Here is a 24,892-nt window from a genome sequence, read left to right as displayed (position 1 = left end):
TCAAAGCAGCTTTACTCGGAACATTATCAGTTGGTCCATTGTTGTCAGAGACCTTCATGAAGCACCTATAAAGGTGTGTGCAGCAGAAGGACATGCAGACCAGAAAAGAGAATCAGCAGGTTTGTGGGCAGTTCTGGTTCAGCCCAGACCCAAACTGTTGAGGTTTGATTCTGATTTGGCCTCCCGATACCTGAGGCTGTTCACTAAGGAAAATCCAACACGGCATAGCGGTTGCAAGCGTGGAATCTGGAGCCGGATGCTTAGGTCCGAATCCTGGCTCCACCATTCTTAACTGGATGACCTTGGGCAAGTTACTTTACCACTTGAAACCTCGGTGTTCTCATCCAGAAAATGCGGAACAAGAAGAGTACCTGGGGAGAGTGGGGAAGGAAGCAGAAGAGGATATTTCTCTTGGCTTTGTGGAAAACTATGGAAATCAATGAGCCCATCAGCAGAAACCCGACCAGAAGAAGTCCTTTCCATGGAGACTATCTTTCCCACGTTTTCCCATTCTCATTAGTCATACAATCATCTTGAACCCTCTCTGAGGTGTGGAGGAAAGAGCTTGCTGGTGATATAATGGATGCCTCTACAGAACAGAAGCAGAGTGCTTGACACAGAGTAGGTCTTCAACAACTACGTATTGAATAACGGACTGAATGATCCATAAATTGAAAGAGTTTGACAGTCCATCACACCTGTATGGCCCAAGAAACCAAGTGCAAACTAAGGTGAGTGAGGATCTTGGCATTTTTGAAACCACGGCCATTCTATATTAACAGAAATCTCTTTTTATGGCCACCTTTTTTTTCAAGTGGGACACTCCCTAACTTAAGAGTACGGACATTTAATCATGGACAGGTAACCCAGAGAAGGTCTGAGACATTTGTCCAGCCAGTAAATATATAATGATGGCATCTTAGGTATAAGAATATGTGCCACAAAAATGAACAAGTCTGTGTGAGCTCCATGAGGGCTGGCCCTCATTTATCATGTTCACTGCCAGACCTTCAGGGCCTACTGTGCCCAGCATGTACAGTCATGTGTCCAGTAATGACCGGTATATACATCGTGAGAAATGCCTCCTTAGGTGATTTCATCATTGTGCAAACATCACAGAGTGTACTTACACAAACCTAGATGGTATAGCCTACTACACACCTAGGCTATCTGGTACTAATCTTATGGGACCACTGTCGTATATGCGGTCCGTCATTAACCAAAATGTCATTGTGTGGCACATGACTGTAATAAGTGCTCAAGAGACGCATGTTGAAGATAAGACTGCATGAACGAAGAAATGAATGAAGATATGGAAGGAATAATCAAAAAGAGGAGACAGTTGTTGCATTGTCTAGACCAGAGTCGAGGTTTTCTGAAGCCCCATTCTGTTGCCTTTGCTACTTCTCCATGCAGCTTTTAGAAGAGGTGGGAGAAGGCGAATACAGAGAATCCTGGGCAGGGGAGACTTGGGAGAGATAAGAAGTAGATGCAGGTGAGTTCACAGGGGGATGTGAAGCTCAGTCAGAACATCTGTCTTGTCTGCATCCTGTCTTGATGTCAGAGTGACTAGGAGCTTTGGAGGAAGGTGGGTGGCGTGGTAAAACATCAGATCAGAGATGACTACGGCTCCTACCGCTTCTGCAACCCAGGCCTTCCGAGGCTTTTCCCCTTTAACAAATGTCCATCATTTTCTATGTCTCTTGCCACCTGCTTCTCTTCCCTTTGCCTTGGCCCAGGCTGTCTCTCTGGCCTCAAAGGCTCAGCTCTCCTTGTCCCTACGTTAGAAAGACACAAGGGACATTTTTGGAGACAGCTACTTGGGCTCTTTATGGAGGGACTTCCTTTCCTCCTGGGACGAGCACATTGTTCTCCCCAAAAACTCAGCATGTGGGTCAACTGTGGACACCAACTGCCTCTCTGATGCCCTTTTATCAAATGTTTCCCTCTGCGCTTCTCAGAAAATTACCCCATTCCTTCTGTACTCAGCGGGGAGATACAAGGTGAACTGAGAGCTTAACTATTATGCTTGTGAATAATCTGAGTTTCAAGGGCAGCCTTGGCACGCCTGAAAACAAATAATTACCAAAAAGTTATCCAGCTGCCCTCCCAATCTGCTGGCTACTTTGTCTTGGGTGTGAAGCCCTCTTGGCTGGCTCCGTGTGAGCCCTAGTGAACAGAGCCATCAAGACCCCCTCTAGGTCCCAGTCAATGACTGCCACAAAAAGTTTTGGCTGATCTGGCCCCGGAGAAGATAAAGCCCTTAAAGAGAGATTAGCCACGCTCGTTCCAGCACCACTCACAGCCAAGAGTCAAAGTCGATATTTGCTGAGTGGAAAAGGACAAAAGGAAACAAATTTCGTTTGCAAGCTCTCCAAACAGACCAGAAAAAGTAATTCTCCACTGCTCACTCTGTCTGTCTCCTCTGGTGAGAAGGCTGAGCTACTATGTTCCTACGTTGAGGGAATCTCAACATTTTAGTCTCTGAGTCACAAACTCTCAGTTGGCTCTCCGAATAGGGTGTCCAGCAAAGAGTTGTGCAGGATGTGTCCTTTACAAAAGCAACAGGCCAGGGTCTGGCCAATGGCGTAGTGGTTAAGTTCACATGCTCCGCTTTGGCAGCCAAGGGTTCTCGAGTTCAGATCCCAGGCGCAGACCTACATACTGCTCATCAAGCCAGCTGTGGCGGCATCCCACTTACAAAATAGAGGAAGACTGGCATAGATGTTAGCTCAGGGCCAATCTTCCTCAAGCAAAAAGAGGAAGATTGGCAACAGATGTCAGCTCAGTGCCAATCCCCCTCACCAAAATAATAATAAAAATAATAAAACAAAAATGAAAATAAGCAAAGAAAATTAAAAAAAAAAGCAACAGGCCGTTTTAAGTGACCTTATGATGACTTAAAATGACAATGACACCATTGCTACTTTAGACGAGTAAAAGCTTGGGAAACCTTAGAAAGGAAACTCCTGAAAGATCACACTATTCCTTGACCCATAAAAAGCACCCTTTTAGTCAGAGTGATTTTTTTTTTTTTTTTGGTGAGGAAGATTGGCCCAGAGCTAATATCTCTTGCCAATCTTCCTCTTTTTGCTTAAGGAAGATTGTCCCCCAGCTAACATCTCTGCCCATCTTCCTCTACTTTGAATGTGGGACACCACCACAGCATGGCTTGCTGAGCGGTGTGTATGTCTACACCCAGGATCTGAACTTTCGAACCGCAGGCTGCTGAAGCAGAGCGTGTGGACTTAACCACTACGCCACCAGGCTGGCCCCTCAGAGTGAATTTAAATCTGCACCCAAACCATCAGCCTTTGGTGTACAATGGCAGCATATCAGTTTTGGAAGAAACCTTAGGATTAACTAGTTCACAGTCATTACTTGACAGATGGGGAAGATGAGGTCCAGCGAGATGAAATGACTTGATCTAGAACATGCAGGGGGCGGGGGCAGCGCCGAGGCTGGAACACTAGCCACCCAGTCCAGCTCTTCCTCAGGCCTCTGGCATCTGCTACACACACTGTCCGCCGCACAGCCTTGTCTAGGCAGCAGTGGAGAGCGAGCACTTTTGTGAAGTCACTTCTCGCTCATCCACCCTCGCAGGGCAGAGAGAAAGTCTGTTCCGCGGGGCAGGCGGTTCTCACTCACGTCAGCCCAGCTTTCCTGCCTCTGCGGTCTGTGCAAGGGCCGCCTGGGTTCAGAGGGCGGGTCCATCGCCTGGATTCAGAGGGCGGGTCCATCCCACGCATCGCGAAACCCAGAACCCTCCGCTAGGAAGGTAATTGGGTGTAGGGTGTCAGAGTCCCCGCTCAGGGCCGCACTGCGCGACCCGAGACCAAGGCCAGACAAACAGCGCAAAGGGGACCGTGTGATGAGCGAGGGGGGTGCGCATCTGTGTGGGGTGATGTCCAGCTTGGAACTGTCAGCCCGACAGCAGCAGGGAAAGACTGAAACCTCCGCAGGACAGCCGCTAAGGAATGCAGAGATGACCGCTGGCAGCCCCATCCGTGCTTATCTGGGATCCCCTGTTCACTTTCCTTTCTCTAAAAAGCCAAGCTACTACTCCATGGGGAGAGTGGAGGGAGGGGCTTCTTTTTCTTGCATTTTGTTCTAAAAGACAGGGACATCCTAGTTACACCTTTTTCGCTGAGTGTTCCAGTGGAACCGTGCAGGCTGTGTCTAACACGGCTACCTCCCCAAAACGACAGGCTCCAAAGGTCAGAGCCAAGTACTAAGTGCTTCGATTAAAGGTGAACATTCCCTTTTTGGCGGATGGGTGCTGTTGAATCTGTGTGGATCCAGTAATCAACAGGCATCTCTCTCCCACCTCAGAAAACTCGAAGGAAACATCCAAATAGCATCCAACATCTAGTTTCTTCGTGTACAACAAATGTCAATGATATGCAAACACAGCCACTTCGCAGGGAAGCACTGGTTTGTCAGAGCGCGTGGTGAAGGGGCTTCTGGAGGCTCTGCGCTCTGCCTGGGAGGAGGGGCCTCGTTAGCTGCGTCCAGGAGTCTCTCCCAGGTCAGGTCTGCACACAGTAGACATTGACTTTATTGCTCAAAAGGATGGATCAGAGAGAAAGTAAATTAGGTAGAGTTATCAATCAATCACAATCATTCTCAGAGTTCCTACCTGGGAGGCCCTGGGGAATCTGCAAGAAGGCTCAAACCCCAAACCCCCAGCCTGGCACTCCAGGCCCCTCATACTCTAAACCTGCTAACCTATCCTGGCTGACTTCACCCCTTTCTCTCCTCTGGCATCTCCAGGATGGGCCATCCTTCCTCACTTCCAGACCTTCTCACCAGGCTAACTCCAACATCTTTTCTGGACAGCTTTCCTTGACCATTGAGCCCCCTCAACACCCTCGCCTGCATCCATATCATTCATCCTTGTACCTCCAGTACCCAACACAGAACTGATACATATAGGTGTTCAATTAATTTTGTTGAATAAATCAAACAAACATTACTGAAACAATGAGCAAGCTAAATTTAAAAGAGATGAAGAAATGTACACATTAAAAATATCACACACACACACACCCCTCCTTTACATGCAATGAATACATATAAAAACGTGAAGTCCTCTAACTCAGGTCTGTAGTCTAGTTACTAGTACTGTACCAATGTCAAGATCCTGTTTTAATGAGGTACTATAGTTATGTAAGATGTTATCACAGGGGAAGCTAGAGGAAGGATGCATGGGTCTTCTCTATTCTATTTTTGCAACTTCTGAGTCTGTGATTATTTCTAAATAAAAAGTTTCAAAAAAATATACCAAACAAAAAAGGCAAGATGTTCCAGGTACCAAATGAGCAGCAGGAAGAGGGGTTTTCAGCCTGCTCCCTGCAGGACCCCATCATGTTCACACACCTGACAACTCCCAGGTTAGGGATGATTCCCATCCTTTCTCTCCTTCTCCCTTCTCTTCTCAGCTGAAATATCCTCCCCTCGGAGATGTCTCCAGACCACCAGCGCCACAGGCACTTTCTTACACAGCCTACTTACATCCTTCAGTGTGTGGATCATAATCGGAAATCTCTTGTCTGTTTGTTGCACCTTCCCGCCCCAGAATGTAGATGCCGCAAGAACAGGGACCTCAGCTGCGTGTTTACCATGTTTCTCCAGTACCAAGGCATCCCCTGGTCCACAATACTTAAGGAATATTTTTGAATGAATAATGAATATGTTAATGAATTAAGGAAGAATCGTATCAGAAACTGATGCTGAGAGTGATGTTACTAAACCTTAAAGCTGTTCTAATTTAAAAAATATAATAAAAAGCAAGTCTTCTGCAAAATATAGCACTTTAACTAGGATTCATAGGAAACTACTTGAAACATATAATGTGATGTCTGGAGTAGGTGCCAGAAGGAAGCCAACACCCCTAGAGCTCATGCAATCAGAAGAGGCATCCAGGGGGCAGCTGTCTGGACAGACATGGAAGATGGATAGGACTTAAAGAGAGGGCAAACTGGGGAAGGGGAGAAAAGAGTGTTTCAGAACTAAAGAAAACCTCTTAGGAAGCTGGTGACCTCTCATGAGTTCTGTCTCATGGCAGTGACCAAGACAGACAGGTCCTGCCCACATGAGCTTCCGCTCTGGATAATCAGCTTTCTGGCTAGTCAGACAAGATCTATAAATGTCACTTTTTTCATTAATGTATGTTTCCTGATTGTACAGGAACTTAGAGACTGTACCTCGATATTTCTGAGTTCCTGCTGGCTGGAAGAAATTTCAGAGGCTGTTGAAAATTGATCAGGGAGAAGCAGGAATCCTTGCCTCTTTGAGGCAAACCCCTCCATGGTGGGGAGGGCCACTTTGGTGAGCTCTCCCGATCGCGTAGACAGAAATCAAGTTCCTCCTCTTCTTCCTTAGCGGAATCTCTGATATTGGCAGAGTCATCCAAGGTCAAAAACATCAGAGCGGGATGTTAAGGAATCTGGCTAATGCTGTCAAAAGCCATCTCACGAGGGGCATATTCCTACATAATTTCTTTTTTCTGTCACGCCCACCACCTAGCTGGACTGGGATTGTTGGAGAAGACATCTGGCAAGTTATTAGGAACTTCTAGGAGGGCAGGTTTAAAACTAAAGATCTGCACCCCACCCCTCACTCCAGAAGGCTGCAGGTTGGGCAGTTTTGAAGCCCCCAGTTCTTACCCATAACAGGTCTTTCTTACCCATAACAGGTCTTCCTAGCCAAGCACAACTGGGTTCAAATTATTCCCATAACCCTTTGTTCTTCTAGAGTAGACAGAATGTATTTCAAAAAAGCCTTTATCCCAGAGAGGCATCTGACTTCTGAGGGCTCTTCATGGCAGCCTCAGCCACTGGAGCCCAGACATGGCACCACTGCTCCAGAGCTGTAAGATGTTGGGGCTCCCCTGATGGTTTGGCTGTGGACCAACGCCTGGGGCATCAGAGATATACAAGGGTGGTGGTCTCGCAGCCCATGTACTCTGCTGACTGTAATACTGATGGAACAGATCCTAATCTTCTCTAGATTCCATCAACTGATGCCTCTTTGGGGGCAGCAAAGAATAAGGAAGTCCCATGCATGGGAGGGGCTGTGAGATGCTTCTACCTTCTTACCATTTCCCAGACCTGGGGAGTCCCTACACTCCCCTGGGGTTTAGAGGCAGCTCAGGTGCCTACTCTTCTCGCACACAGCCTTCCTCCAAATCACGGACAAGAGCTCCCATCCTCACAGCCCACTAAAAAGCAATCTTGGTGTCACATACCCATGGCTATAGCGTCCAGTTCCCTTTCCAGCAACACTGGAAAACTTCCGAGTGATTCCTCCTTCCCAGAAACCCTTGCTGAGAAAGCTTCCTTAACTTAGTTGATGAAGTGGGCTCCACCCTCTTACTTAATTCTTCAGTAATAGGAAGTTTTCAAGATGGCCACAAGAGGTGTCTTTTATACCACTGACCACATGCAAAAGGGGCTCTCTGAAACCCACAGATTTCAGGTTTGCAAAGACTGTGAAGACTGATCTAACACCTCCAACCTGAGATGTTCATCATTCCAGGTTCTGAGACGTCACGTTCCATTCTCTCCAGTAGATGAAGATTTGTTGCTGCCATTGACTGAGCTGGAAGACACTCTTGGAATTTTCCACTTAAATCTCAACTCTGGAGCTGTCTAGTTGCAGCAGGCTTAGGACATCATTCTGGATGGTATCATAAAATTAATTTTAAATGCTTATTCCAGTTTTTAGGTTTATGTGAACAGTGTTCTTTTTACAGGCTGATTACTTGGGTAGAATATTGGGGTGGTCCCCATCTCATTAGCTTTATTCATTTTTATAATTATGCACACACACAAAAAAAAGAGTTTCTACCAGCTGCCCCAAAAATGAGTCACAGTGTGAACACTACAGAGCACGTGGGCAGGGAGAAGTCAGCAAGCGAACGCAGGGCTTGTCCCTCCAAGAGCCTCCTTGGTGCTCCAGCCTCCAGTGGCTTCCTGGAGCCTCTGGTCCATCACTTCCACTTAGTTTTCCTCCTTTTCATCTCTTTTCCTTTCCTGTCTGCCCCCTCCTAAATCACAGCTTGGTTCACTGAGGCATACAATTTACTCTGCTTAAGGCAAACTGAGATGGGAGTAACCAACACATTCAGCACCCCGCAGGGGCAGCCATTTTGCTACCGAATATGACTGTGCCAAACTAAAAGGAAACTCCACTCATTTCTTCCCCTTTTCATCTCTCTTCCAACTGACGGCAAGCGTAGGGGAGATAGTTTTTGGGCCACTTGCTTTCTAGTGCCTCTTGACTGCTCAGACAACTGTTTTGCCCACCAGCACTAATCCTCCCCATGCTGGAAACGTTCTCAGAGTCCTAATTAAGGGCCAGTTCTAGACACGTGGGTGAGCGGGATGAATCAAGATCTTACCCATCAGGAGCCCACAGCCTAGTGAAGGGCACAACCTGTAAATCGGTTACTACACAGTGTGGTAAGCGCTGTAAGGCAGCTAGAAACAGACTGTCATGAGGGACTGAAAGACACAAGGCCCCTTCTAATTAAAGCCAACCCTTTAACATGGGATGGAAAATTACATGGGACTTGAGGCAGCTGACCAAGAATCTTGATCACTCTCTGAGTTTTTCCCTTCTCTTGGGGGTTTTCTCAGTTCAATTATTGTTCCAGTCACCACGCTGATTGACCCAGGACATATAGCACAGTGGGGGGTACACTCTTTCACTACTGAAAAACAAGGCACAAGCAAGGGGCGCATGTTACTCTTCCATAGAATGGGCAGAAAAAGAGTAACTACAGTGCTTGCACATAAAAAGATTATCATAGCACCCAGGACAAAATCAGTGTCAGCTCTCACTGCTGGTGATGGTAATAATCAGGAACTCAGAAAGATCCAGTCCAGGCTGAAACGTGCCTGGCTCCTAAGCACAGACAGCTGCAGATCACTGGCCCCTTCCCTCAGTGGCTCTTCTCCACCCCAGACTCAGACACAACTCTCTGCTGGGGAAGAAAATGAGTGCTGGCCTGGCAAGACAAGCCAACCTCTAGCAGAGAATGATGTGATCCTGGCGCTTTACCTGCTCCCGGTGTGTTTATTGCCGTCCACCATCACCTGCCCCGACCCTAAGTGCCTTGTGGGCAGAGAATGTGGTTTCATTACTGGTTACATAAGAAACAGGGCTCGGTACATGCTCAACAAATACAATGAGGAAATTTCTAATCTGGAAGGGGCTCTCAGAGAGAGTTATGTCCAACCTTTTCATTTAAAATACAATTATTTACTAGGTAATTTTTAAATACAGAAAAATTTAAAGAAAATGTAAATGGCCCCTAATCCCACCACCTTAAGAGATCAGCCCCATGTAAACATTAAAAAATAAAACAAAAGTGATAAATGCACCTTTGTTGCTTTTTTCTTAAAGACAGAACAATATAGGAATGCGTAGAAAGTTGCCTTCCCTCTTACCTTGAACCCTCAGTCCTTCCTACTTTTTTCTTGTGTCTCCTGCCAAAAGTAATTATGAAAACATGAGCATATATATGCATACACATATATCTGACTTAATTCTTTTACATATATAGGATGCCACTTTCCTGCAACTTGCTTTTCTTCACTTAAGAAAGTGCTATAGTCTGAATGTTTGTGTTCCCCCCCCCAAATTTCTACATTGAAATCCTAACCCCTAATGTGAGGCGAGGCCTTTGGGAGGTGATTAGGTCATGAGGATGGAGCCCTCATGAATGGAATGAAGGCCCTTATAAAAGAGAGCCCACAGAGCTCCCCAGCCTCTTCCACCATGTAAGGACACAACGGGAATTCTGCACCCCAGAAGAGGGTCCTCACTGGATCAGGCTGGCACTTGGATCTCAGACCTCCAGCCTCCAGAAATATCTGTTGTTTATAAGCCACCCAGTCTGTGATATTTGGCTATAGCAGCCCGAACGGGCTAAGACAGAAGGCAATGAACAAAGTTCTGAAACCAGAATGCTTGCTTTGTACCCACCCCGCACCATGCTATTTTCTAATAATATTATAATCCTGAGCAGTTTATTTAACATCATTGTGCCTTAACTTCTTCATCTATACAACGGGGATAGGTGAGTTAATATATGTAAACTTCTTAGAATGTAGATGGCACACCAAAAATACATATTATTATTACTTATTACCATTATATCTTTGCACTCTTTCCATGTCACCCTATTTAAATTCTGCCCAGTGTGCCAAGGATATACGCTAACCCAGTCCCCTGGTGATGGGTTTTGAGGATGTATCCATTTTTTGGCTATTGCTATTATAATAGCAACAACATTAAGATATCGCCATGCACCAGTTTTTTGTATTTTGGTGAGAAAATCCATAGGATATATTCCCAAGGGTAAACTTGCGGGATGTATGCATATAATTTTGATAGATGTTGCCAAATGCCCTCCTCAGAAACTCTGCCAATGTATCCTGCCCTGAAAAGTGAGGAAGGCTGCCTGTTTCCCAACCCCAATCCAGAATTGCGTATTCTCAAATTTTTTAATAATTGCCAGTCAGAGAAGTGAAAAATGATATCTCTTTGTCATCTCGATTTGAACGTCTTTAAATTATGAGTGAAGTTGAGAATTCTTTAATTTACAGATGAGAAAACTAGAGATCCAGTGGTCCCCTAATTGGCTTAAAGTCGAACCCTGAGCTAGTTATAGAAGAGATGACCCTGGACCAGATCTGGGTCTGGGAGCACCCTGAAGATGTCCTGATCCCCAGCACCTGGCAGTCAACCCTCTATCTCTTCCCCCATCCAGGGCACCCTGGGCTGGGTAGGCGAGTGGCGCTCTCTGCTGCCTGGGTTAGGGTGAGAGCCCACCTCGGGACCAGCAATCCCAAGGCATGTGTTTCCCCTGCCAGACAGGAAAGTCGCACGCAGCTCGTCCTTGGCCCAGGAAGCAGGGCTATGGAGCTCTTCTGACTGGACGGTCATTGACTGCAGCTAGCAGATAAAGAAAGCCTTGTCTGCAAACTGCCTGAGGTTCCAAGGTGTTTTTTCTCCTGTTCACGTCATCTCAAGTGTTCTGTCTGAGAGCAAAGTGGTTCATGTTGTGATTGGGCCTTCGCATTCCTCTTTCTCCTTCTCTGTGGAACTGGACTTTTTTTAACTGGGAAAGAAAGCTCCTTGGAATAGGGAAAGGATCTCCTTCGATTCCCTTCTGGGTGCCCTCCCCCAGACATGAACAGAGCAGGCATTCACAGAGCGGAATTGGAGTGGGAGCACATGGTCTAGGCGAGGGGCTTGGATCCTGCTTTTCGCTTGCACTGTGGCCTTGGGTACCTCCGTCTAAGCATCACTGTCTCACCTGAATGATGGAAATGACACCAATGCCTGCTTTGCCTAACATGTGGGATTGTTGTAAGCAAAGTAGATTCTGTACATGAAAGTGCTTTGAAAACTGTGAAGCTCAACACAAATGGAGGATCTTGGTGAATGTCAATGAGCTGGTCGCCATTGGCTTCCATGATGGAACTTTCCTTTACGGAGGAGCCACCCTCAGATGTGCGTGCGGGACCTGAAGCCATCCACCTCCCACCCAAGCATATTAGAACCAGGCTGATCATCGTGACACAGACTGAGTTGAGGTTTCATCTTGATTGTGCAAAAAAATATTTCATAAGCATCTATTTATACACCAGCTAAACTAGATGTTCAGCAAAAAGAACTCCAAAATACTCATTTGGCAGAATCAGGAAGCACAGCTTCACTTGCTGGAACTTCTCAGCCAACTGACACTCATCACACACTCGAATTAAAAAATATAAGTGGCTGTTTTGAAGGGAATCGTCCTACAATTATTATATATTTCTCTACCACTTTCTAAAAAAAAAGAGTTAAATACAGTTCAACCTTTTTCCTTATCTCGTCGCCACCATCGTAAACACTGATTATCCTCCTTAGTCTAGAATCATAAGAACCTGTTCTACCACTCACAGCTTGAAGACTCTAGGCAAATTATTTAACCTCTTTGTGCTTCAGTTTTTCTCATCTCTAAAAGTAAAGGGAATCAGAAAACCAAGTTAATTAGGAGTGTGGCTACATTAAGAACACAAAACCAGCAAGGATCTACTGTAAGTTTAGCTCATGAATTTGGAGAAAACTATTTTGTCCTCTGAGATATTTTTTGTTTCTTCCTAACTCCTGGCTATACTCCAGATAGCTGAATTTGCTGGCTAACTAAGGCTCTCTCGTGTGGATATAAATTCCTTTGGGGGCCTTGAAGAACCTAACTAAGGCCCTGATGGAACTCGTTACACCAACAACCCAAGCCCAGACCCAAACATTCTGTGCCAAGCAGGGAAACTCTCAGCAAGTGCCCCGGAGCAGCCTGGTAGAGACAAACAGAAGACGCAGAGAGAATGGAGGCAAGGACTACAGGAGCCTCCCCGAGCCTGATGAGTAAGGAACCACTTCTCTACAGTCAGCCGTACGCACAGACCAATGCCCCAACCAACTGGGCTTTCTATAAGAAGAAACCTTCAGATGCCCAATTAGGAAAATGAAATATAAACGATGACTTAAAATACTGAGACAGTCCACAATGAACACCCAAGAAGGGTAAACCAAGGAACTGTGGCCTTTCCAGAATGTCTGTGTAGGAGGAGCTTAGAGGTGGCCATTGAGTTGGCCAGTAAGGGGATGGCTGGGGCACTCCATGTGATGTTGCATCTGCATAACGACCACGCTGAATGTTTGTTTGAGTGGCTTATAATTGTGTGTGAGACAGAGAGTAGTGGGAGGTAGGGGGCTAGAGCCCAGAGCCACCCCTTGGTTCAGTCCCTAGACAGAACAGTTTAGAAGAGGTGAAACAACCCCATTTCAGGTGACTAGTCCGTTTCTCTGAATGATGTAAAGAAATCTCTCATAAATTCAACTCACTTGCTTCAGTTGAGCTAGATTTCTAGAGTTTCACATAATACTGAAGGTGTATACTGTGAACACACAGAACTATTTATAAATATTTCAGCTCTCTCTCCTTCAAGTACACGGTTGTATTACATTTTCCCACCCACCTGACGTTAGGTGTGGCTACGTGACTAGCTTTGGCCAATAAAATGCGAGTGGAAGTGACATGTTTCACTACTGGACGGTTTTAAGAGGCAACAGGTACTTCATCATTTTCTCCTTTCCCTCAGCCATGGTGATGAGAATGTTCCATCAGCCTCCATCTGGGGATGGAACAAGGATGACATGGAGCAGAGTCCTCGGCCAACTTCAATAGACACATAGAGTGAGCAAGAAACAAACTATCATTGTTTTATGCCCCTGAGTTTTGGGGGCTGTCTGTTTCCCCATAACCTAGCCTACCCTGAGTGACACATATGCACCACATATGCAGAATGTGATCTTCTTCTTCCAAATCAGTAGCTGACTGTCAAGTGTTTAATTGTATCAAAATAGACTGTGTACCCATGAAGTCCCCAGTATTAGGACCTTATTTGTTATAGATGTAGACACAATTTTTAATTATAAGAAACCAAACTTCTTTCCAAAAGGTAAATTATAAAACTGAGCCCTCAAACAATCCCCATAACCCTTGATTCATTTCCTGAGCCCCAGCAAACAAGTTCCCAGGTGCAACATTAAAACCTGCTCCCAATGCATTATCCACCAGTGGAGGAGGAAGCAATCATTTTAATAAACTCCAATTTCTGACATGGAAGATTTCCTCCATGACACTCTTTTTTTTTTTTTTTTTTTTTTGGTGAGGAAGATCAGCCCTGAGCTAACATCCAATGCCAATCCTCCTCTTTTTGCCGAGGAAGATTGGCCCTGAGCTAACATCCGTGCCCATCTTCCTCTACTTTATATGGGACGCCGCCACAGCATGGGTTGACAAGCAGTGCATTAGTGTGCGCCCAGGATCTGAACCCACGAACCCCAGGCCGCCGAAGCAGAACGCGCACACTTAACTGCTGCGCCACCAGGCCGGCGCCACCATCCAGGACACTCTTAATCAACACATGCGTTCATCCTCCCAGATGTCAGGCTGGGCTGGCCAAATGGGAATTCCTATGCTGGCTTTATTTTCTCTGTTGAATCCAGAGTTTTAGAATGTAGTTCTTTGAACATCACTAGAGGGTGACATCTACCAGAGACCACCCATTTCTCATGCCTCCAAATGCATATTTCAATTCATCATTTTATTCAACATATAAAACATGAATTAGGACAAAATTTGTAGTACTCTCCTACACTAAAAAATCCACAAACTAAGTTTTTCTACAGCAAGATGTATGAAAACATATGTCTTACACAGTTGCAATTCAGTCTAGGAATGTGAGCTAAGCTGTGACCAATAAAATCTTCCCATTTCTAAAGAACAGGCCTCATAGACACAGATTCTATTTACATGAAGCCACTGATTCAATCACTTTGGGTGAGATTTATTGTTTTAGCCATCACTACCTTTTTCACTTATAAATCAGTACCAATCTAGTCATTTTAGTGACCAAAATAACTATACCATGATCTAATTTCTTAGGTTGTTAAAATGACCAGATCAGCGTCACTGCTGGTGAATCAATAAAATGCTTGCAAATAAATATGAGGGGAAATTACAGCCAACCAACCAAATGTCAAGGCCAAAGGACCTGCCTACCACCCATATCCCCACCTCAAGCCTTATAATTTATACCTAAATTCTGACTTCCCCAGGTGTGCAGGGCCAATCTCTAAGTACTTTGATGTGTGTGTTGCAGAACCACTTGGATGTAAGTCAATTAAATTATTAATGAAAGAACTATACAAATAAAAGCATCATGCTCTTTTATGTAGTAATAATTATGATCGTAAGCAATGCAAATTGAATAACAAGAATCATCAGGACAGTTCAGTGATAAGCTAATAATTTCCGGCAATCAGACCAAACATCTTTGCTCATGCTGTTTAATAAAATAAATAGCAGCTTGTTGACATTTCTGTTCAGTTAAGCATACATACGTCCAGAGGCTACTGATGTGTCCCGGGTAGAAGAGCTAAACAAGAAGTAGAGACTGAACGATATAAAAGTGGAACTAGTTACAAGGGTGGTAATTTAGATATTTCCACATCTTAAGAAAACAGTGAATCCTACAAACTGTCCCAGAATCAAATGACATAATTTATTTATTTATATACATGTGCAAATATATATAGACACATATACTTACATATACATACATGCTACATGCATATACACATATATATATAACAATAGATTCTTGTAACTAAGTGTAACATTTCAGTTATATTCATGTGAGCGATCAAGTCAAATGCCATACAAATAATAGGCTGTCACTACTGAAAAGCATTTATTAAGCACCTAACTACCTATCACACACCACTCTGTAAAAGAGTAGGCCATTTCCTTATTTACCTCAGAGGCCCCTCATAGAACATTCTAGAAACCATACAGTCCTCAAACAGAACTCAGTCTTGCCCAATTCTCTACCAGTTCACCCAGGACTGATTCAGAAGAGAAACTGTCCATTCACCAGATCAAACTAATCACAAAGAAAGTCTATTAAACTCTAATTGGTGTGTAACTTGGACCTTCCGGTAGCTACCACCGTCAATTTCCTGCCTCTTTTCGTTCACCTGGAAAAATATGTATTATGTGTGAGGTATTGACATCCTCTGGTATTCAGGGAAAAAAGGCAAAGGCAGTGACGTCTCTCCAGCTTCCAGCAAGAATAAAGTAATGCTGAAGAGTGGGCTTAACCTACTTGCAGTCAGATGTGTTCGTCTCACAAATACACACATCTTCTACTGAGCTCTGAGTGTTAGTTAGAAGTCCAACTGTTCAGAGGCCATCTGACTGGGCTCGGGGGTGATAAGATGCCCTTTACAAGAGTGTCTTCCCCTCCATCGTGAGCTGTCATATTTATGTGGCCAGTTTGGATGCCATTCTCTTTCAAGGGGTATCAACTTCAAAACATCTCTTTCTCTTCAGACTCCCTGAGATATGCCCCTGCTCTGAGTTCCAATTGCTCCTTTGAGCCTAATTCTATCTTGTTAAACCAAAAAGGTCTCACCTGTGCTATGTTGCTACCCCACTGACGGAGCTATGAGCTTTGAGCACAGTTACGAGTTTGGGCTCAAATGATGCAGTCCCCAGTTAAAACCCAAGTATCCATTTGGGGAGTTCATACGCACACACCAGAGTGAGAGCAAAATAAATGTGGATGCATAAATATATCCAGTATAGGGGAAGAGTTGGCACAATATAGCATTTTCCGTGGGGACTGAGAGTAACAGCTCACCCTCTGCCTTTGCATGGGTCTGCCAGATTTCCGCCAGGAGACAAATGTGTGACCATGTAATCTTAACCTAGAGTGCTATGGACAGATGCCTACTCATCTTTTCAAATGCTTTTTATTTTCTCCTCCTGAAATCAGGGAGAAAATCTTAAATTGCTGGTATGTCTCTAACACTTGCTAATCTCCTTTTTAATAAGGAGGATAAGCCACAGGCTGCGGACCTTCCAGTAAACAGCAGTGGGAGCCAGTAAGGAAGATAGAGAGGGAGGTGAGAATAGCACCAAGGAGGAGAGGCAGAGAACCCAAGTCAAGGAGGCTCCCAGATCGTGATTTTGCATTGCAATAACATCTCAAAAATAGGTTCGGGGACAAACATGGGTTGCCAACTTTTTATTTTGCCAAGTAAGGATATAGAACTCACTATCTTGAGCTTATTTTTTTCTTTGCCTTGGACTGGGCAAAACTACATCTTTGAACATGCGTTTGTGCATATTTGTCTGTCTCCCCACCCCCCCCACCCCCTCCACCCCACCACCGTTAGGCTATAAGCTCAAGGGGGCACCTCAGAATTCCCTCTGCCTTCCACTCAGGAGCCCCCTTGGCATCCAGGAACCACTGAAATAGACAAGACTGGATCCTGACTCTGAGAATTATTACTTATTTTCTCATTTCACTTGAGAATGTTTCACATTTCCTTATCTTCCTTGAGAGAATTTCTGTGAAACACCTTTTCTAAGGTGATATAACTATATAGCCGTCTCAAAAAAAAAATCAACATATTTTACGTCAGATTCATTTCAACCCTTGATAAGAAAGCAGTACATAGGCTTCTAATGGAAATGAACTCTAACCAAAGGGTGTATTCAGACTTTCAGCCTAGGGGCCTGACCTACAATGGCCAAGAACACATGTGCAAAGAATGTGAATGCCTTCTTTGCAGGCAGAAGCAGCAAGAAGGAGCAAATGACCAAAGACTTTCCATCCATCCATCCATTCATCTTGACATAAGCCTACTCTATAGCCAGCCAAGACGACTGTTCTGAAGGGAACCAACTTGCAACCAACTTGCAACCAACCAGGACTTTTAGTAACAACTAGGGATTTAGACCAGCTTAACTTCTGAATTCCTGGAAGACAAAGACCATGTATATTAAAGTGGCCTGTGCAGTATATATTTGCCACGTGTAAAAATCTCCCTTATCCCTTGAGACCAGAACTCTGTACCCGGCTTCTCTAGCCCTCACGAACAGCTTGCAAAGGGGTCTTTAATATCAAGAGCTGTTTGTTGAATGGACAAATGAAAGAATTCTGATATTAACCTTATTATCTTTTGATACTCAGGTTTAAACACCTGATTTAGAAATCTTTTAGATTACTTCTCATTTAAATAAAAGATGGATTTTAATCTCATTTCCAATTATCAGTCAGAACCATACATTCTTAAGTAATAACAATTATAATCATTTTAGAGCTACCATAAAATGAATGTTTACTATCTGCCAAACAATGTGCCAGGTATTTTATAAAAATTATTTAATCTCACACCATCTCCATAAGGTAAATATCATTATCCACATTTTACAGATGGGGAAACAGAGCCTCAGATACCTTAGATTATTTCCTAGGAATCCACAGCTCAGAAATCACACCCAGTCATTCAGCTAGGAAAGAAAAGAACTGGAATCTGAAACTATGGCTGATATTGTGACCCTAACATCCACTGCCTTTCCCTGGGAAACTTCACTAAAACCAACCCTGCCACAGCCACAGCTTCTACAGTGCACACACTTTAACGATGCTGCTGAAAACCTGGGCATTCCTCTCCTTCCTCCAAGCCAGCGTTGTTTCATTCTGTTTTAAAGTCCTGTTCAGGCTTTGTGCCCTCTCTCTCAGGAGCCCTAACTTCAGCCCTCAGGCGTTGGCCTCACTACAGCTAACGACCTGATTGCAAAGTCGTTCTGTTCAATTAGACAAATCCATTTCTCTCAGGATGGTTGGTGCAATTCCAAAATGGCTTATCCTGGATCAAAACTCTGAACGTGTTTTAAACAAAGCAAGCTCTCCATAATTCACAAATCTCTTTCATCAGCTTTAGTCAGTGATGACAGTGGGAAGAATGTTAGTGTGGAAGCTGCGCCCCCACTCTGCCGATGTCTTGCTTTGTGACCTTGCTTTGTGACTTCTGTGGCTCTAAGTTTCCCTAACTCTTACCTACTTCACAAAAATGATTATGATGACGAAGTGAGACAGTAAAAATACTTTGAGAAAAAAAATTAAATGCCTTCCAAAACTAAGGTGTTAATATCATACCTTTTCCAAATAGCAGAGGTTATGGCAAATTATTCTGGGCATTGACAAGGCCAAAGCATAGGTCCAGAAACTCTCCCTGTTCCATATATGGGGATTTCCATTTAATTAAAGGTTTCCGGGAAACACCTAGAGCCATTATCAAAGGTCCAACTGGGCAGCCAGTAGGAAAACTCCCTGTAGGTCTATGAATCAGTCCTTGGAAGAGTTTTTTGTTTTGTTTATTAACATTTGAGCACCATTTATGACTCAAGCATAATTTTCCTTGGTATTAAAGTAACTGGGAACCGAGATGAATTGCCCAATTTTTAATTACATTTGGCCTCCTTGTACCCTATGTTGTAAGATCCCTGTCTGTCAGGGCACCATGAGAATAAGTGATCTGTCACTGTCTATTTTGAAAGGGTTTTAGTGTCTGAGCAGTTTATGATCACTAAAATAAAGGGTTCTAGCCTTCTAAGAATCTAAAACACATACTCTTGGTGCGGCTTTAAAAATGGCTTAAGTAATGAAACCATCACAGGAAAATTTATTGAATTGAATTTGTTGACTACTTACACACCCTCTAACCTGTCCCGCTGCCTCTGCCCCTGGAGGCATCACACTCCATTTTGAACATGGATTTCTTTTTTCCTTTCTGGAATCTCTCATTTTCTCCATTGTATTCATTCAGAGGGGAAAAAAAGACCTCGTAAATGTCATTTCATATTCCAAGCAATTTGCTATAGGCAACTACACCATTACTTTGTACAAATAAATTTACATAAATCATTATTAGAATGTTTTATCTTAGCAACATTATTTGGTTCCCAGAGCACAAATTAAATGCATGCTTAAAGCAGAATATTTTAAAGTTATTCCTATATTGTTTATGAGACAGGATTAGAAATCTCCATCTAATTTTTCTTTCATAATGGAATTCCTTTAGTTTTCTTTGTACATTTAGAAACCACATGTGTAATTTTCTGGGGGGTTTCTTGAAGCAAGCAATGCAATAGATGACTCTGGCACATTTGGTTCATTTTTCCAGAGACAGTTCCCTTTGATTCCATGGGTTTGGTTTTGAACACTGATTAGGAAGGCCAGGGAAATTAATACTGTCTTGTGAGTAGATGGGTTTTTGTTTGATATTATAATAAGCAAGCAAACTGGTCTTGGGTTGTGGTTCAGCTTTTATTTTTTAAATAAACAAATTTGTAAATAAACTCCCTGAAAATGGAGCTCAGATTCTCCTAGCCATTGGTGTTGGGAAGATGCCTGTCCGGATCAACTGCATAGCACATGGCAAGTCTTCACTGGCCAGAGTTCTACTCCACCCTAGATTTCAAAACAAAATCTTTTCTCCCTACATAAAATGCAGTGCCCAGTTTCAAAACAAGCTGCACTTATCAATGTCAGGGTAGCGGGGTGGAAAGGGACTGACTGGAAGTCAGGAGACATGTTTGCCAGCCCTGGTCCTGCTACTTGCTGGCTCTGGAGAATCACGTGGTGATTCCCTGTCTTGTCTCCTCATTGGGGTCATAAAGGGCTGGACTCACCGCTTAGGGCTTTAACTTTCTATCGATGTGTGGTCTGGGAACAGATTCCCAAGCCAGCGTCAGGGAACTGGAGCTCCATGTGGTCAAGTGCTCAATCTTCAAAAAGGATGGTGAGGCAGCCCCACGGAGTGCTGAAGAGCAGAGTCGGACAGACTTGGGTTCAAAGCAAAGTGCTACCATGCTAGCTGTGTGCTCATGAACAATTAAACCTTTCTGCATCTGTTACCTCATCTTAAAATGAGGAGATTTCTTGTACCTTCTTCACAAGTTTGTTTGGGGGATTCAATGAAACAATGCAGGCAAAAGCTTAGAACAGTGTGACTCTTAGAAAAAGCTCAGTAAACAGTAGGTAACAATAATCTTAAAGGATGACCAGTGGGGTCAAGCTGGGGTGATCATATAATTTATTGTCTACACCAGGATATTTTTGAGTGTGAAAGAGAGGGCTGTATGATAACTATGTTGGGTCAACTGGCAAATGCTAGGATGGTCCCAGGCATACGGAGCGTGGGTGACTATCCCGACTCCAGCCCATCACTGTTCAACACCTATTAAGAAATTAGGTAACAATTCTCTTATATATTTTACAACTCGTTATATCTTTTAAAGCTCTTTCATACATGTGAAAAAATGTAGCGTTGGGTTAATTACCCTTTAATGATCAGCAAACAAAAGCACAGAAAAAGTATGGGCTTTCCCACAATGACCCAGTGTTGCAGGGGCAGTGAGGACTTCAAGCATCCCCGTGTTCCTCCCTCCTTCCCAGCTTGCTGGCAGCAAGATAGGGTCATGTGACTATTCTGGCCAATGGACTGTGGATGTAGAATTGGTCTGAGTCACTTCCAGTCTAAGGTACTTAAGAATGAGTGTGCATTCTCAACTTTTTTTTTCACAGGTCATAGCAACTAGGAAGCCACATTTTGAGATGTAGGTGTCATAAGATGGAGAAGGCTCGGAACCTCAAAACACTGGATGCAGGACAGCCACACTGGTGCAGTCCACCTCTGGGTGAGTGAGAAATAAACCTTTATTGCACTAAGCCCTGAGATTTGGGGTGTACTTTGTACCCTGGTATACCACAGCCTGCCCTGGCTCAGCTAGTTAATAAGACTAGAAGCCACATCTCCAACCTTCATAGTTTTCACTCAACAATATCATAAAATCCCATCAAACTGGGAAAATACTGCCAAGATGAAACTCCACAGCTTACTCAGGCTAAGTCTTCAATCTTGACTTGATTTAAAACAAAACATTTATTTGGTTTAAGATAAAATAATTCACACCAATGCCAAGTAAAAAGAAAATAGTTCCAAAATGCAGGCTGTGTTTTAATTTGGTGCTGATTTGTTCCATCATTTAGGTTAACCCAAGAAGCCTAGATGCCTCATTTTAAAGACAACCCTAATACGTAGGTTCCTGAAATGAAATAGCCTCAATGTTATATACAGATTTAACTGAAAGTTACATGGATGAATAGAAAAATCCAACTAGAGTATGACTAATTCTCTATCTCAATCTAAAAGATTCCTCTCTTCCTCTCTTTCTTAAGCCAACCCTACTCACACTTCAATCCTATCTTCTTTATAGGGGAGAAAGTTCCACACCTCAAATTTTGCAAACACTTGTGTCACATGATTGCCTAGGTCAGAGGATGGCAAATTTTTTCTGTAAAGGGTCAGAGAGTAAATATTTTATGGTTTCTGTTGCATCTATTCAACTCTGCCATTGTAGCACAAATGCTGCCATAGATAATCTGGAAATGAATGAACATGACTACGTTCCAGTAAAACTTTATTTAGAGATATTGAAATCTGAATTCCAAATAATTTTCATGAGGCAAAAAATATTATTATTCTTTGAATTTTTTCCAACCATTTAAAAATGTAAAAACCATTCTCAGCTTGTCCTTGCACACGAACAAGGAGTGGGCCATATCTGGCCAGTGGGCCCTAGCTGGCCGACCCCTGGCCTAGGCTAGGAAGAGACAAGGCAGCAATCAATTAGGCAATTGCTTTAGCGGAAGGAGAACACAAATATTGTTATTGTAGTTCTTCCACTCCCTGGTAGCTGGTGACCCAGGGCTCTGATTCCAGGAAGGCCCAAGCTCCTGGGACAGCGGGGCCTTGGCTGCAGGAGCACCAGAGCATGCTAAGGCAGGTGGACTGTGGCCAGGGCAGGCCTGACAAGAAGAGCAGAGGCCTCAGCAGGCAACTCTCAGTAGCACATTCAAGACCCAGGACAGCGAAAGCCACCACTGCTTTATCCAAAAGCAACATTGGAAAAGAGCTAGGTGTGGGCAGGATTTACTGGGTAATCCAAATTAATCAGGGCACTTGGCTCCCAGTCCCTGACTGCAGCCCCAGCTTCAGCCTTGAGACCCTCCCTGAATTCTGGCTTTCAGAACTCTCTAGATACTCTCTCAGCACCAACTTACAAACTCATGTTCTTGGCTTATGCTTCCTACCCTTCAGTTCCACTTCTCAGCTCAGAATCACACCTTGTGAATCACCAGGTACTGACCTCACACAGCCCCTGGTTCATCCCAGGGCCTTGTCAAGCCACAGCTGCCAGGCAGAGCTTGGTGGGCAGGGGGGGCAGGTGTGTAAGAGAAGAGTCAATAATCAGGTAGACAGGCAGAGGCCAGGTGTGGACAGGTCCAAAGAAGCAGAAAAGGCCAGCAAGGTAGCAGCCAAGCCAGGGCTGAGGTGACAATTTCCACTGTCCCTGAAGGAAGCTGCCAGCCAAGGTCCCTCTGTAACAGAGCAGGTGGCGTTTCGCCAGGGAAACCTTAAGGGACCCAGGCTCTGAGGGGGAGTCTGGCTCTGGCTGGGACAGAGGATCAGGGTCCTCCAAACCCTGTCTAGTCCAGGCAGCCAGAGCCCTCACTGCCCTGGCTCACAGCAGGCTCATTCCCACCTTCCTGCCCAGGCACCATGCTGCTCCTCTTCCTTCCTCCCGGCCAAATGATCCGCAGCAACAGAGCCCACCTAAGGCCCTTCCTCTTCCATTAATTCTTCCCCAATTATTTCAACCCCAATCCTCAAAGTCTCTCAATTCCCTGAAACAGGGAGCTACCATTAGTGCACAGCCCGGCCCTACACTGAGCGCCACCACCATCTACCATGTTCATACAAGTGAGTCCTGAATCTTTGGCTAAACCATGAGCTCCATGAGGATAGCTCCAGGTCTTACATTTTTTTATCCTGATTTGCTCCAAGAACACAGAACAGATACTCAATAATACTTACTAAACTCAATTAAAAGGTACAATATTAGAAAGATTAATATAATTTAAGTAAAACATGGCATTATGGGAAAGAAAATGATTTGGAAGAACTACAGTGGAATCTAGTTTCCAAATGAAAATTCTCAGCAATGATCCTGTTACTTTGTGTGTCTATGACACACACCAAAATTTTAAATAAAGATGAGATTCAAAGTTTTCATTATCTTAATGCCTAAATTGGATTGATCACATCGTCAGTCTGATCAGCTGCATAAATTGATCATTAAGAAGATTGGGAGGAAGAGGGGGAGAATACCAACTGATGGAGAAACAATCAATTTGACATTTGCATTTAAATATAGCTCTGGCATTTCATTGATTCAATGCAATCTCATGAGGTGTAAGCCAGCCGGGGAAGGCAGAGCATGGTTACCTGAGTCAGAGTGGGTCCAGGAAACCGAGGTCAGCATTGCTCCAGTCACAGAAAAGACAGAGAGGCCTCCATAATCGCAAGAACACTGGGCTTCCAGGAGATGATGCTTCTAGTGGCTGGTGGAGAAGAGCAGAAGGAAGACGAGATTAGAGCAGAGGAGAGAAGATGCTCTCAACCACAATGGATGTCATCTCCGGCCTGAGTCTACAAAATGACACACTTCAGTGAAAAAGTCAATTGCAGCAATACCTCTTTATTTCTTGAAAAGTTATTGAAGCACTGGGTCTTTTACAATGGAGTGGTCTTGAAACTGCCTCATGGGGCATAAAAGGACCCAGAAATTTGAAAATACATGCCACTGACATTGTGAGATTATTTTATTTTACTACAACTGCCATTGAGACATTTGTGAGATCATTTTATTTTACTACAACTGCCACTGAAACACTTGTTTATATAAAGGGAAAACATCAGAGCACCAACAAGTGTTCAAGGCCAGCCTTCCACCACGTGGACCAGCCTTGATCCACCGGGTACACCGGGTACACCGGCTGCAAAGTCAATGACTCTCTTTTCTGTTGCTGTAAAATAAAATTACTCTGGCTCTACTCCTGGGGAAAACGATCCCACCCAGCTCAAGCTCACTAAATGGGCTGCAAGCTTTGGGCCACACTTAACCAATAATCTTGCAAAATAGGAAAGTTGGTACATGAGATAGATGGCATAATAATTTCTTTTTTTTAAATTTTTTTTATTATTTATTTTTTAATTTATTTTTTTCCCCCCAAAGCCCCAGTAGATAGTTGTACGTCATAGCTGCACATCCTTCTAGTTGCTGTATGTGGGACGCGGCCTCAGCATGGCCAGAGAAGCGGTGCGTCGGTGCACGCCCTGGATCCGAACCCGGGCCGCCAGCAGTGGAGCGCGCGCACTCAACCGCTAAGCCACGGGGCTGGCCCTGGCATAATAATTTCTGATGGAAGATACTTTTTTGGCCTACACCCTAAGGATGAGAATCAATAGCCCTTCTAACGAAAAGAATGGTATTATCCTACAAGCTTTAGTGTGAGAATGTTAGGAAATAAACTCATTAGATCAGTGGTTCTCAGACTGTGGTCCCTGG

At 44.1% G+C, this 24,892-nt stretch overlaps 1 protein-coding gene across 1 annotated transcript in view; it reads right to left on the bottom strand.

Moving 5' to 3' along the window:
- Positions 1 to 24,892, bottom strand: part of FOXN3 (forkhead box N3) — a 395,408-nt gene that overhangs the window by 264,601 nt on the left and 105,915 nt on the right. The window contains exon 2 of the mRNA XM_014790484.2: positions 23,770 to 23,885. The gene's annotated coding sequence lies outside the window, so the exon portion shown is untranslated. The remainder of the gene's footprint in view (positions 1 to 23,769; positions 23,886 to 24,892) is intronic.

Source organism: Ceratotherium simum, chromosome 24, assembly GCF_057802395.1.
Source record: "Ceratotherium simum simum isolate JZ-2026a chromosome 24, ASM5780239v1, whole genome shotgun sequence".
Classification (NCBI taxonomy): Eukaryota; Metazoa; Chordata; class Mammalia; order Perissodactyla; family Rhinocerotidae; genus Ceratotherium; species Ceratotherium simum.
This window is presented reverse-complemented; position numbering and strand designations above follow the sequence as displayed.